Here is a 14,606-nt window from a genome sequence, read left to right on the forward strand (position 1 = left end):
GGCGGAAGGTGGCTCAAGTGCTTGGGCCCCTGTACCCATATAGGAGACCCTGGCTTTGGCCTGGCCCAGCCCTGGGTGTTACAGGCATTGGGGGAGTGAACCAGTGGATGGAAGACCTCTTTCTGTCTCAGTCTCTTTCTCTCTGTGATTCTGCTTAAATAAATCTTTAAAATCTATATGTATTTTTAAAAGCTTAAACTTCAGAATCTTTTAAATATTTATTTCATATGTATTTGATACAAGACAGACAGAGATGGACAGCTCCCATCTGCTGGTTTACTCTCCAAATGCCACAGTGACCATGCCAGGCTGAAAAGGGACCAAGACCAAAGGTGGGATCAACGCTGCGGGGCGGGAACTCAATCTGTGTCTCCTACATGGATGTAAGAACCCAATCACTTGAGCTGTCCCCCTGTCTCCCAGGGTCTGTGTTAGCAGGACGCTGGAGTCAGGAGCCAGAGCAGGGTATCGAACCCAGGCACTCCGAGATGCAGCTGTCTTAACCACTGAGCTAAGTGTCCACTACTTTAGAATCTTTGTAAAAGTAATGTTGTCCCAGGCCAGTGCTGCGGCTCACTAGGCTAATCCTCCGCCTGCGGCACCAGCTCCCCGGGTTCTAGTCCCGGTTGGGGCACCGGATTCTGTCCCGGTTGCTCCTCTTCCAGGCCAGCTCTCTGCTGTGGCCGGGGAGTGCAGTGGAGGATGGCCCAAGGGCTTGGGTCCTGCACCCGCATGGGAGACCAGGAGGAAGCACCTGGCTCCTGGCTCCTGCCATCGGATCAGCGCGGTGCGCCGGCCGCGGCGGCCATTGGAGGGTGAACCAACGGAAAAGGAAGACCTTTTTCTCTGTCTGTCTCACTAACCACTGTGCCTGTCAAAAAAAAAAAAAAAAAAAAAAAAAAAGTACCGCTGTCCCTCTCAAGTACCAGATCTATTATATGCTAAGCTTTAGTGCACATGTTACTATATTTATGTTTATTTTTAAAATTAACACAAAGCAGGATTAAGTCTCTAGGGAGTATACACTTTGTGAAATTTAACTTCATTGTTTTTTAAAAATTACCTTTGTTAACTTATCTTGCACATTTATAACACTAAAATTCAAGCTATACCACATTTTGAACTATGACCTCAATAGATTCTATCACACGAGGATTATTGAAAATTTTACATGTAATCTCAACTAAATTAATTTTACAATAATCAAATAAAAGGATTATTTTTACTGTGCTTTTAAAAGTTTTGCAACCAACAGAGTAAACATGGATTTAAGAACAAATCATTGTGGCCAGCGCTGTGGCACAGCAGGTAAATCCTCCGCCTGCAGGGCCGCCATCCCATGTGGGCACCAGTTCGCGTCCCAGCTGCTCAACTTCCGATGCAGCTCTCTTCTATGGCCTGGGTTAGCAGTAAAAGATGGCCCAAGTGCTTGGGCCCCTGCACCCACGGTGAGAGACCAAGAAGCAGCTTCAGGCTCCTGGCTCCAGAGAGGCCCAGCTCTGGCTGTTGTGGCCATTTGGGGAGTGAACCAGCAGATGGAAAACCTTTCTTTCTGTCTCTCCCTCTCTCTGTAACTCTACCTCTCAAATAAATAAATAAAATATTAAAAAAAAAATAAAAGACCCACTTCACAGAGGGTCCCAGGAAATGTGAAACTGGAAAACCAGCAAACCTCGCAGCCACCCGGATACCACGTCCCGGGAAGCACGCATCACTCCCAAGGTATTCCCGCCAAAAGTGCGTCCTCCGATTGTGAGGCAACGTCAGACAAACGTGAATTGAGGGCCTTTAGAAGCCAACTGGCTCGTGTACTTTGGGTCAACGTCACAGAAGACAAAGACACTGCCCCAGTTGGAAGACGCTGACAGACACAGGGCTGCACTGCACCCCGACTCTTAGCACTGGGAAGGTGACCGACTGGAGACAGAGACTTTGTGGAGGCCACCAAGTGAGCAGGAGTCCCCTGGGTGGGCTCTAATCCAGCACAACCAGTGTCCTGCAGAAGGGGACATCTGGGCCCTGAAACAGACAGGCGCACAGGGCGTGACGACGAAGGCAGACAGCAGGACGCGGGCACAAGCCAAGGCATGCCCAGGACTGCCCACAAGGCGCCCACGAAGCCTGGAACAGGAGGAACCTGTGCTGTGGGCGTCTCAGAGTTCTCGCCGCCCCAGATGGTGGCACTTTCCGGGGACAGCCCTGGGACACTAACAGAACCACAGGGGACACCTGATCCTGCCCTGGGTCCTGGACTGGGAGAAAATATGCTGATAAAGGAAACTGGTAAATAATTGTAAAACCGGGGAAAAAAGACTGCACACGAGGTAATAGTATTAGATAACCGTTAACTTTCCTCAGTTGGTAATCGTCCTGGGAAACGAGTTTGCTCTTTGGAGAACACACCGAAGCATTTAGAACAAAGGGCAGGACGTCTGCAAGGCCTTCTCCAACGGTCTGGGGGAGCAAGCAGAGGTGGCTGGCGGGGAAGATAAAGCAACTGTGGCCAAACTACTGCATGCGGGCGAAAGGTCTCTCCATTCGGCCTTCTTCTTCTTTTTTTTTTTTTTTCCCTTCTTTTTGACAGGCAGAGTGGACAGTGAGAGAGAGAGAGAGAGAAAGAGAGAAAAAGGTCTTCCTTTTCCGTTGGTTCACCTCTCAATGGCCACTGCGGCCGGCGCACCTTGCTGATCCAAAGCCAGGAGCCAGGTGCTTCTCCTGGTCTCCCATGGGGTGCAGGGCCCAAGCACTTGGGCCATCCTCCACTGCACTCCCTGGCCACAGCAGAGAGCTGGACTGGAAGAGGAGCGACCGGGACAGAATCCAGCGCCCTGACCAGGACTAGAACCCGGAATGCCGGCGCCGCAGGTGGAGGATTAGCCTATTGAGCCGCAGGGCCAACCAATTCGGCCTTCTATTCTTGTAATTCCTTTTTGTTTGTTTTAAGATTTATTTATTTATTTGAAAGGCAGAGAGAGAGAGAGAGAGCTATTCCATCCAATGGTTCACTCCCCAAATGGCTGTTCAGCTAGAGCTAGGCCAGGCCAAAGTCAGGAGCCCAGAACACCATCTGGGTCTCCCATGTGGGTGCAGAGGCCCAAGCACTTGGGCCATTCTCCACTGCCTTCCCAGGTACACTAGCAGGAAGCTGGATTGGAAGTGGAGCAGCTGGGACATGAACTGGTGCCCATACAGGGTGTCGGCGTGCAGGCCCCCACCCCCACAATTCTTGTGTATGTATGTTTGAAATTAATAGTTTGTTTTTGTTGTTGTTGTTGTTGTTGTTGTTGTTGTTGTTTTTTTAAGACATTTATTGGGGCCGGTGCTGTGACGAAACAGGTTAAGCTGCCACCTGTAGTGCCAGCATCCAAATGGGCGCCAGTTCAAGACCTAGCTGCTCCACTTCCGATCCAGCTCCCTGCTGTGGCCTGGGAAAGCAGTAGAAGATGGCCCAAGTCCTTGGGCCCCTGCACCCATGTGGGAGATCAGGAAGAAGCTCCTGGCTCCTGGCTTCAGATCAGCACAGCTCCAGCTGTTGCAGCCAATTGGGGAGTGAACCAGTGAATGGAGGACCTCTCTCTCTCTCTCTCTCTCTCTCTGCCTCTCCTTCTTTTTCTATGTAACTCTTTCAAATAAATAAATAAATCTTGTAAAATATAAAATAAAAAGACATTTATTCATTTGAAAGGCAGAATGAGAGAGACAGAGAGATAGAGAGCAGAGACAAACAGTGAAACATATCTTCCATCCGTTGGCCAGAACGGCCAGAGCTGGGCCAGGCTGAAGGCAGGAGCCAGGAGCTCTATCCAGCTCTCCCATGCGGGTGCAGGGGCCCAAGCACGTGGGCCATCTTCTGCTGTTTTCCCAGGCCACAGCAGGGAGCTGGATTGGAAGAAGAGCAGCCAGAAATCAAACTGGTGGCTCATCCGGGATGTGGGAGTCACAGGCAGCAACTTACCCACTTTGCCACAATGCGGGCCCATATTCTTTCAATTCTTGTGTATGTCTGAAATTATTAAACAAAAAACAGCCAAAACTCACCAATTCCAAGTTTTCATCCAAGCATATTCTTAAACCTAAGTACAGCACAGTCATAATACAGAGTGTTGGAGGATAAAGTCACAACCATTTAAAGATCTTACTTACTTGTGTTTTTTATTTTAGGGTCAGCAACATTTTGCTTCATAAAATACAGTAAGTATTCCAGGAATAGGGTATTTATTACTAGAATGAAAAATGTTTGAGGCCGGCGCCGTGGCATAGCAGGTAAAGTGGCTGCCTGCAGTGCCAGCATCCCATATGGGCACAGGTTCTAGTCCCGGCTGCTCCACTTCTGATCCAGTTCTGTTACGGCCTGGGAAAGCAGTAGAAGTTGGCCCAAGTCCTTGGGCCCTTGCACCTGTATGGGAGACGCAGAAGAAGCTCCGGCTATTGTGGCCATCTGGGGAGTAAACCAGTGGATAGAAGACCTCTCTCTCTCCCTGTTTCTCTGTAACTCTGCCTTTCAAATAAATAGACAATCTTTAAAAAAAATGCTTTTGGACATTTAAAATAAGAGTTAAACAAATTAATTAAGAATGGGAAGATGTCAAGAAGATCTCCCAACACAGAGATGGGAAAGTCCAAAGAGATAGAAAAAAATTAGAGAAAAGGTAAGAAAACTATTCATTTGAGGGTTCAAAACCCTGACAAACTATTTCCAAAAAGAGAGGAAGAAACAAATGGGCAGAACAAAAGCTATCAGGCACACAGCAGGGCCGGGTGTCAGGATGCTGGCAGCCCACGTGTAAGCGTCTGGGTCTGGGTCCCAGAGCTGCTTGTGACCCAGCGTTCTGTGAATGTGCACCCTGGGAGGCGGCAGGTGATGGCCCAAGTACCCGGGTCTCTGCCACCCAGCGGGGAGACAGACTGAACCCTGGGCGCCTGGCTTTGGCCTGGTTCAGGCATCTGGGGAGTGAACCAGAGGATGGAAGATCTCTGTCTCTCTTTTTCTGCCGTCCAAATACAATATATATATGTTGTGCTGTGTTGTGTTGTGTTGTATCATATCATATCATATCATATCATATCATATTATATATATTGAATGTAGCTGAAGGGGCTGACCTGGAAGAAACATGAGATCATAAAAAAAGGCACCAAAATCAAACTCCCTCATCTGCTCAGCCCTTCGCCCTGCAAACCCAAGCACCTGCCTTTCCCACGGCAACATGGGAATCTCTGATCTTACTGCCCAGCACTGGCGGGAGTGACTTCCTGTGCTCTGCCAACCCTATAGGCGCCACCTGTTTCCCAGCTTCCAAGGATTTGCTGAGATCTCTGCCTGTCCTGTTCTTTGTCCATTTAGGTGGGTCCTTGGGAGGGAGAAGAAGCAGGCACAGGTGGAAATGTTGAACCAGAACCAAGCCCTGTGCTTAATTTTAAATACAACCTCCAATCCCACCCTCACTGCGTGTGAGAGCATCCACCTCCCATCGGCTCAGACCCAGGAATCATTTTCCTCCCGTTGGTTCACCCCCAAATGGCTGCAACGGCCAGAGCTACGTCAATCCGAAGCCAGGAGCCAGGTCTTTCTTCCCAGTCTCCCATGAGGGTGCAGGGCCCAAGCACTGGGCCATCCTCCACTGCCTTCCCAGGCCACAGCAGAGAGCAGGACAGGAAGAGGGGCAACTGGGACTAGAAACGGCACCCATATGGGATGCCGGCACTGCAGGCGGAGGATTAGCCAAGTGCGCCAAGGCACTGGCCCCATGCACACTTGCTTCTCCTTAGACTCGAACCTTGTCCATGTCTCCCTCTGGACTGTCGGCTATGTGAGGCCAGGGACTCTAAATCTTCACTATGTCCCTGTGTCTAACACGGTGTCTGGAGTACTATTAAATATTTATCGGATGGATGAAAGGTCATGAAGGAGAGAAACTGAAGAGTTAAAATTGTATATGTGCGGGTGTAAAAAGTTAAGCTTAAGCCTACAGGTTTAAACCTTCCTGGTGCAGCTGTAAAAATAAAACAGAGTGAAGTAGCACCTTGACAGTAGGGACTCCATTTTGGAGCACTTGAGACTGCATTCTGGGAAAGCAACCCCGCCACCGTGAGACTCTGGTCTGAAACTATGATCTCAAATAGTCGGACAATAGCAGTGCACTACATCACCCTTGGCAGAGCACAAAACCCCCTAGCATGATTGCTCAAGCTTAAAAGTAGAAAGGTTGCACCTGGGTTACCTGGGCTAATAATGAAGATGTGATTTGTCTATGTCTTAAGATCATAATTGCTGATTGTAAGACTTTAGCAACCGCTTAACAACCGTGTATTCTCTTCCCCTTCCCGGTTTTGCGGTTTTTGCCTTTATAAACCCTGACCTTTGGTTATTCATGATGATCAGACAGCCCCAGCATGCTGGATAATCAATAAAACTTCCCCGTGCTGTCTGCATAAGAGACATGTCTCTTGGTGACGTTTTTCGGGCGGTCGACTCTAACATTTGGAGGCCCCAGCGAGATTGGGGCTGCCCGTGGACGCCTCCAACAGAAGTCTCTTGGGGTAAGTATAAAGGCGCCTAAGGTAGGGACTCAGTATATGTGCGCTTCAGGTTTCGGTTTTTCGGGTTACAGGCCTGTTTCGGTTTCAGTTTTTGGGTTGGCACGGTATGCACTGTGGCTGGCAGACGTGCCTGGAAGCCCCAGGCTACCACCTTGGGGGACGCCCCGAGAGGACCGGGAGACTGAGGACGCTCAGCCAAACTCCCATCAGAAATTCCCCTAGGTGGGAGTTTTGTGCCAACAGCGGTTACATTTTAGGTTTCAGTTTTTTGGGAATTGCTTTTCTGTCTGTAACATGGGTCAAACTGTGTCCACACCGCTATCTCTTACTTCGGCTCACTGGCCTGATGTGCGGGCTAGGGGATCTAATCTCTCTCTCCTGATTAAGAGGGTAAAGCAGCAGTCTTTCTGTGCCTCTGAATGGCCTGCTCTAGGAGTGGATTGGCCCCCCGGAGGGCTCATTCCATTTACCACTCATTCGCTGAGTGAAAGAGGCCATTCTCCTGCCTGGCCGTCCTGGGCACCCGGACCGGGATTTTGAGAAGACATCGGAGGTCAGTATTCCTTCCCTCAAGCGGGATCGGATCTGTGGAAGTGACCGTTGAGTGTCCGGCACCCCACAGCTCTCCGAGAACGCGGAGTCCCCCTGGCCACGGCTTAGCTACGGCCGAAACTCCAGAGGGATTGTAAGGAACGGGAGGGAAATTAGGAAGGGCTGCGACCCGAGGATCAGGTCTCTCTCTCGGAGGGATGCCTGGTCACCCTGCCTACTGCTACGCGAGCAGGGCTTAGCTTCGGTCGAGGCTAATATTGGCCCTTCAGGTAAACTCAGACAACTAGGTAGTGGGTAACCTTGAGTGATAGGAGATTTCAAACCCCACTCAGCCCCCAGACAGGAGGAGGTCATTGCTTTCTGCCTTCCTCCTCCTCCCGGGGGCTCCTTCCCCCACTCTTTTGCTCTCCTCATCTCCATTCCTATACCACTGGGCAGGAGAAAGGGAGAGGGAAATTCCACAAGTCTCTGCACCTAGGGAAAAGCTGTTACCTGTTACCTATCAACCCTTTCCAACCTGGTAAAAAGTTTTCCGTCTTTGCAGCTTATGGTAGCTCTGGTGCGTCTTAAAGTTTTTTGTGAACTATTACTGTTGCTAAGCTTTGATTACCTGAGGACTAAATCTGGAAAAGAGCTAAAGTTAACTATCTGTTGTAATTGACTGAGTGTCTGCAGTAGTCCTAATTGATCTGGCTTTGGTTAAATTATAAAAGGTTCCCAACACTCTTGGTGAAACGGCGCACCTACCCAACCCCACGGTTAGTCCTGCCAAGCCCTGGTGTGCGCAGTCTTTCCTGTAAATGGGGGACCACAGCCTTTCTCTGCACTCTATTCTAGTCCAATGTGGCCTGGTGCACCCAGGCAGGCATAGCCAAATATCTCTAGGCAGAGCCCCCACCCCAGCGCTGCTTCTTTTTCCTCTCCTGGAGGAATTTCCAATTCAATACCACTGCTGACCTTACCTAAGGGAGCCAGAACCTTAAGCCATTAACCCTTTCCAACCTGATGGGTTTTTCTCTTTGCAGCTAATGAAAACCTAAACAATGGGTTCATATGCTGATAATCAGCTCTTTTCTGTGCTGCTGCCCCTGACTCATCTGAGAGCGTTCACCTGTCTTGAAGGTTTTGAGTTTTTCTATTGCCATTAGAGTCTTGATTGGGAAAACAACAATGCGAAGTTTGTTTACATTGTTTATCTGTTTTTAATGTCTGAGTGATTACCCAACTGATCAAAAATGTACTAATTTTGGCTAAATGGTTTGACTCTCTGACAGCTTAAATTCTAAACCGAGTCTTCCAACTTGGGGCTTCCAGTTGGATCCCTGGAACTCTCAAAGGATGAGACTCTAAATTTGTTAAAGTAACAGCTGCTTGAGTCAATTCAGATTATATAAAATATATTAAAATGTTATAAATGGTGTCAGACCTATGCTGTATTTATGTTTTTGCTTTCCAGCTGGTCTTATAAAAATAAGAGTAAAATTCTGTGTATACAAGCCTTTATGTTGTTAACTAAAGTAAGCCAATGCAGATTGGTTCAGAAAATTGAGGTAATGCAAATGCCCTTAGGTTTGCTCAGTGGCTTGCTTGCTCAGTTTTACATGTCTTTAATATGCTTTAAACTTATTTCTCTTAATAATAAAGATCTTTTCAAAGTTGTAAACATGCACTAGTGTTTGCTGTCCAGGAGGTGTTATCCTCATGTTACTTAAAAACATAAAAATGTAATTTTAACTTTTATTTCAGATAATGGTGTGGTATTCATTAACAACTCAGTGTCTTAAGTCATCTAGGAATCAGTGCTAAGTAAAACTTGGAAAAATATATACTTTTAACATCTCAAATTCAATTAAAAAAAACCTGTTTAAGTTTATTAACATGTATTCTCATAGGTTGTCCATACATGACAATTCAAGGCTATGTAAAAGTAACTACGGGTATAAAGTTTCAAAAGGTGTAAACAAGTCATAAAAAGTTTTAAAATGTTTACAATTTTAAAATATTATTTACAGAGTTAAGTGCTAATGCCAAAATTACACTGACCTAAAGTTGAAGTCTGATCTTCTGTTATAACAATGGGTTTAAAAAAAATGTGTACTAATATTAGTAAATATCTAAAAATGGTCTAAATCAGAAATCTTAAAATCTGTTTTTGCAAAAACTGTAACGTCTATTTTAACAGTGTCTGCTTAATCGGTTACTCTGCCATTTCTAGAGTTAGGTCCTGTAAGCTCTTTTTGACTCTGTTAAATAATTCTAAATTATGTAAACTCTTATATACAAGGTTTTTTTTTAAATTTATTTCTGGTTTATTCGACAAGAGACATAAAATTCATGTTAATCCATTGTGTACTCTACTGTCTCTGTTAAGTTATGGTTATGCGGCAGATGCTAGAAAACTGGGTTCCAGAAACCCAAGAAAGCTCTAGTGTCCACAGGCTACACGGTAAATACCCGGAAGCCAAAGAATGGCAGAGACCTCTGCCACAATTTCTCCTCTAAGTCAGGCTACACAGTAAACACTGGTTAAACTGCCAGTTTAATTTAAAAGCCCAAAAAGTCAGGCTAGAGACCCAACTCGCTGCCTCACTTCTCCTCTTTTCTCTTCCAGAAGGGAAGTTACTACTGTTCTGCAGGACTCTCCACTGTGACGTACGGTTTGATCCCCAGACCTTATGTAAGGGATGACTGACCTTTTCTGTAATAATGCCTGGCCACAGTATAGGGCCCCAAACAACAACAACAACAACAAAAAAGGTTAAAGTATAAAATAATATGACAACTAGATCAATTTTTCGGTGTAAAAAGTTACACTGACGACCTCAAAGTATGCAAGCAGGTCACCACAGTTGATCTTACCTAAAGGGTCATAGTTCTCCTCATGGGCATGGTCTTAACTCGCAGGAAAATACTAAGTGTCAGAATTTGCCCATGACCATAGTTTTTCTAGCTCACCCTAATATTAAAAAATCTCCAAAAATCAGGATTGGGTTGAGCACCCCCTTGACTGACATCATAGAGGCTGCCTCCTTGGTCTGCTTTATTAGAGACCAGGAAAACAAGGAGCAAGCAAGCAGCAGAGGATAGGCAACAGACCAATCAATGGCTGCTTTACACGGTGATTGCCATCAAGGAGACCCAGCAAGGCCAGTGCACCCCAAACGGCACCTGTTGCTGATATAAGGAGCCAGGGCATTGGGCAAGCAGCTGTCATGACAGCAAATGCCTTCTGTCAGCCCTGCCAAGAGCACGGTCACTGGACACGGAACTGCCCTGGGTGTCGAAGGACTCCTGGTTCAGAACCGCAGACCCTGTGGCCCCGAGCTAAAAAGCCTTTGGCTCTGCCCAGCCTCTGCCCAGCTTCCAGCTCCAGCCACTGCTATTGAGGGGATGGCCTAGGGTCAGTGAAACGCAAGTTGCCTATTTCTATCAGCCTCCTATTCAGCTCTCCTCCTAGTCCAGCCGTGTAATGCAAGTCAACAGGGTGCCTCCCTTAAAGGAGATTTGCATCTCTTTCAATTCTCTTCCAGCATCCCATGGATAGGTCTGGGCCTCACACACCCAGCCATGCCTTAAAAGTCTATCCAATAACATTAAGCTTAGAAAGCCCTCCCTGCCAGTTCCTAAAAACAGGGCTTTCAGTAACAGTTAACTCAGATAGCCCTACACCTATTTGGACAAGTCCTCACTGAGGACTTAAAGGGCCTATCTCTTGAGGGGGGTGCACAATAATCCATAATATAAATAATTAAATGTAAATAATTCATTAATCTGTCTTCTTTCCCAGCCTGAGACTCTAGTCTTGTACATTGGCTTAACTTCCTAGCAAAACTGGCTACTAGATATCCAAAAAATATATATATATATTGTCTCTGGGTCAATCAGACTAGACAGACACAAACCCAAATTTGTACTTTTCCTGGAAAAAGCCAAACAGCTCCAGGACCAGGCCAAGCAGGGCTGGGATTTCTGGCCTGACATCTGGTCCCGGAAATCCTGGCTATGTCCTCTCCTTGGCCCACTAACTTCTGCAATCTTGATGCTTCTCTTTGCACCGTGTGTTTTTAATGCCCTTGTTCATTTTGTCTCTAACAGACTAAAAGCTGTTGAACTCCAAATGGTCATCAGGCAAGACTTCCAGCCCATTCCCCTGGATGACTTGAGCAGCACTCTGGACCGAGCAACACAGTCTTTCCAAGGCCACTGTTGCACACCATAAGACAGGTAGCAAGAGGAAATACCCAAATCCCCCTCGACGCCCACATGCCAGCTTTGAAGAAGTTACAGAAAACGGAACTCCATCCATAATCCCAAAGAAGAATTTTGGGTATTACCTCTTGAGGGAAAAATATTAGGCAGAAAGTCAGTTATGAGCTTATGTGTGTGTGACATAAAGGCCTAATGTGCCCAGCATATGCATCTGCATCTCAGTCGTCCTGACAATGTTTCTCGGGCAGCCCGGCCTTTACATCCTGCCCTGCCCCCTTCTACCTGATAACCTGCCAGGTGGAGATCCCCGCCCCTTCTGCCTGACAAATCTTCCACAATCTCCCAGGTGCAGCCCAGTATCTGCATTTCAGTATTACAGAACAGGCGGGGGTTGGATCTTATTTTCATGGGGGGGGGGGTGTTATGCGCGGCCCTAAAGGAAAAATGTTGTTTTTATGCTGACTGAACCCAGGTGGTTAGAAACTTCATGGCCAAACTCAAAAAAACAACTGGAAAAACGGCAACGGGAGAGGGAAACTCAACAGAAATGGTTTGAGTCATGGTTCGGCCGGTCCCCATGGCTTACTACCCTACTGTCAGCCCTAGCAGGACCCTTAATTGTTCCTAATTGTAACCATAGGACCTTGTGTGTTAAATAGACTCATCACCTTCATGCGGAAACAAGTTAAAAATGTTAAACTCATGGTCATAAAACAACAATATGTCACATTAAAAAAAAATAATCTCTAAGATTAGAGATCCTCACAACAAGGAGTGGGGAATGAAGAGTTAAAATTGTATATGTGCGGGTGTAAAAAGTTAAGCTTAAGCTTACAGGTTTAAACCTTCCTGGTGCAGCTGTAAAAATAAAACAGAGTGAAGTAGCACCTTGACAGTAGGGACTCCATTTTGGAGCACTTGAGACTGCATTCTGGGAAAGCAACCCCCCCACCGTGAGACTCTGGTCTGAAACTATGATCTCAAATAGTCGGACAATAGCAGTGCACTACATCACCCTTGGCAGAGCACAAAACCCCCTAGCATGATTGCTCAAGCTTAAAAGTAGAAAGGTTGCACCTGGGTTACCTGGGCTAATAATGAAGATGTGATTTGTCTATGTCTTAAGATCATAATTGCTGATTGTAAGACTTTAGCAACCGCTTAACAACCGTGTATTCTCTCCCCCCTTCCCGGTTTTGCGGTTTTTGCCTTTATAAACCCTGACCTTTGGTTATTCGGGGCTGCTCTGCTCATGATGATCAGACAGCCCCAGCATGCTGGATAATCAATAAAGCTTCCCCGTGCTGTCTGCATAAGAGACGTGTCTCTTGGTGACGTTTTTCGGGCGGTCGACTCTAACAAAACCCACCAGCATCTACTCCCACACTCAGCCTGGAGGCTGACAGCCAAAGGCACCCCTCACCACCTCCACACACAGCGATGTCCGACTCTGCCCCACCGTCCAGCTCAGGCAAACAGCTGGAACACGAACAGGCGTTTCACCCACGAAGTTTTCTCTGAATTCTCTTGCCTTGGTGTTTCCACCAGCTGGCACTGGGAATCTTATCCAATCCTAATCTAAACCTCAAACTGGGAGATCTGCCTTGAACCAAACCTCCAATTTCTGCCCTTCGGCTCACCTATGATAAAGCATTGCCAGGTAGCGTTATCTTATCAACAGCTTATGCTGGCTGCATTTGGAGCGCCAGTTTTTTTCTTTTAGATTGATTGATTTGAAAGGCAGAAACAGAGAGATCTTCAATCTGCCGTTTCATTCCCCAAATGGTAGCAAACGCCAGAATTGGGCCAGTCAGAAGCCAGGAGCCTCCTCTGGGTCTCACACGGGTGCAGGGGCTGCAACACTTGGGCATCTTCCACTGCTTTCCCAGGTGCACCAGCAGGGAGCTGGGTTGGAAGCAGAGCCCATGTGGGTCATGGCGTTGCAAAAGGAGGCCTAACCTTCCACACCACAGCGCGAGTGCGGATTTCTGAGATGAACACAACCCACAAGGAGCAGGCTAAATAATGTGGGTTATTTTTACGTATGTGTATGTGTGTTTTAGGATTTCTTCCCTGGCTTCCGTAGCCATTTTTATTTTAATTTTTCAAATTCCTAATTAGTTTTTAACAGATCCAATGTGATTTACAGATACAATTCTAAGAATACAATATTCTCTTCCTCCCTCCCCTAAATGTTTGCAGTCTGGGGGTATTCAAACAGCCTCAGCAACAGTGCTTGCCCTGGTACAGTGGAGCCTGAGACAACGAATCTTTAAAGTTCTATTTTATTCGCTCGATCTTCTTGGTATTTTTTTTAAGATGACTGCATTAAAACAGTATTTTTTTTAAAGGATCCTTGAGTTTTATGTCCGAGGGGGATGTCCCACTCAGTTTACACTATTCCCAGTACAGTTCTGTTACTAAAATAAGTAAAATAAAGCCAAGGGGTTAAGTCCGTTGTTCAACATGACAAGGGTAAATTATGCAGACGACAGAGGAGGTAGTGCGCGACTTTCATTATCGTGGCATGAAATCACAAGGTAACCGAAACGAACTCATGAGCAACAGCCTGTAAGTCATCAACTGGCAGTATTTTTCAGAATTACAACTAAAAACTCTGGTGGTGCGTGGGGACGCCCCCTTCCTGCCCTTGGAAATGCTCCCATACCAAGATTCTAAAACGCGGGCCTGGATCACTTTCGTGACCGCGACAGTAACAGCGAAACCAAACCAGCGCGGGTTCCAAGACCGGCCTACGGGCAGCACCGCCCTCGGCCTCACCCCAAAGCCAGGAGCTCCAAATTAGCCGGGCCGCGCCGGCCACCCGCGCCCAGGTCCCCGCCCCTGCGTGGCAAGGACAGCCTATTCTAGCAAAAGGTAACCGGAGTTACTCCGCGGCGCAACTGTGGCTCCGGCCTTCCCCCCCAATCCGGGATTCTTCTAGGACACACTCCCCTCTACTCCCGCCCTCATCTTAGCCCCAAAGCCGCCCTCCCATCACTTCCGGGTAGGACTCCGCGCTCGGACCCGGAAGTGGCAGGCGGGCAAGACCCAGGGCGCAAGCGCAGTCCCGCCTGTGCCTCGTTGTCCCGCCCCTTCCAAGTCTCCCGGCCAACCTGTTCCGGGCGTCGCCGGGGCTTCAGGTTCTCTTTCCGTCTCGCGTGATCACCTGACGGGGAGGGGCGGGATACCGGAAGCGCTTCACTCCCTCCCCCAGCTCGACAATTTCTCGACTTTCTGGGCTGGTGTCCCCCTCGAGGGGGTCGCTCGGGGTGGGGGTGGGGTCTCCCCTGACCGGCAGCGGG

General features: G+C 47.6%; 1 protein-coding gene and 1 long non-coding RNA gene across 7 annotated transcripts in view; one reads left to right on the forward strand and one right to left on the reverse strand.

Moving 5' to 3' along the window:
- Positions 1–14,550, reverse strand: part of TEN1 (TEN1 subunit of CST complex) — a 28,021-nt gene extending 13,471 nt beyond the window's left edge. Inside the window, exon 1 of the mRNA XM_051838350.3 lies at positions 14,418–14,550. The gene's annotated coding sequence lies outside the window, so the exon portion shown is untranslated. The remainder of the gene's footprint in view (positions 1–14,417) is intronic.
- On the forward strand, positions 5,981–14,289 carry LOC103345776 (uncharacterized). Of its 6 annotated transcripts, none has more exons than XR_016224060.1 (3): positions 5,981–6,540; positions 8,118–8,214; positions 9,704–14,289. It is a non-coding gene; the product is annotated as an uncharacterized LOC103345776 (long non-coding RNA). The 6 variants fall into 6 exon arrangements; XR_016224059.1 differs by lacking the exon at positions 5,981–6,540 and adding an exon at positions 6,552–7,093; XR_016224058.1 differs by lacking the exons at positions 5,981–6,540; positions 8,118–8,214 and adding an exon at positions 6,552–7,093 and having other exon boundaries at positions 9,704–10,492; positions 11,188–12,617.
- Positions 14,551–14,606: the final 56 nt, after the last annotated feature.

The sequence above is a fragment of the Oryctolagus cuniculus genome, chromosome 17 (assembly GCF_051225735.1).
Source record: "Oryctolagus cuniculus isolate XC-2025 breed Fujian yellow rabbit chromosome 17, ASM5122573v1, whole genome shotgun sequence".
NCBI classification, from domain to species: Eukaryota; Metazoa; Chordata; class Mammalia; order Lagomorpha; family Leporidae; genus Oryctolagus; species Oryctolagus cuniculus.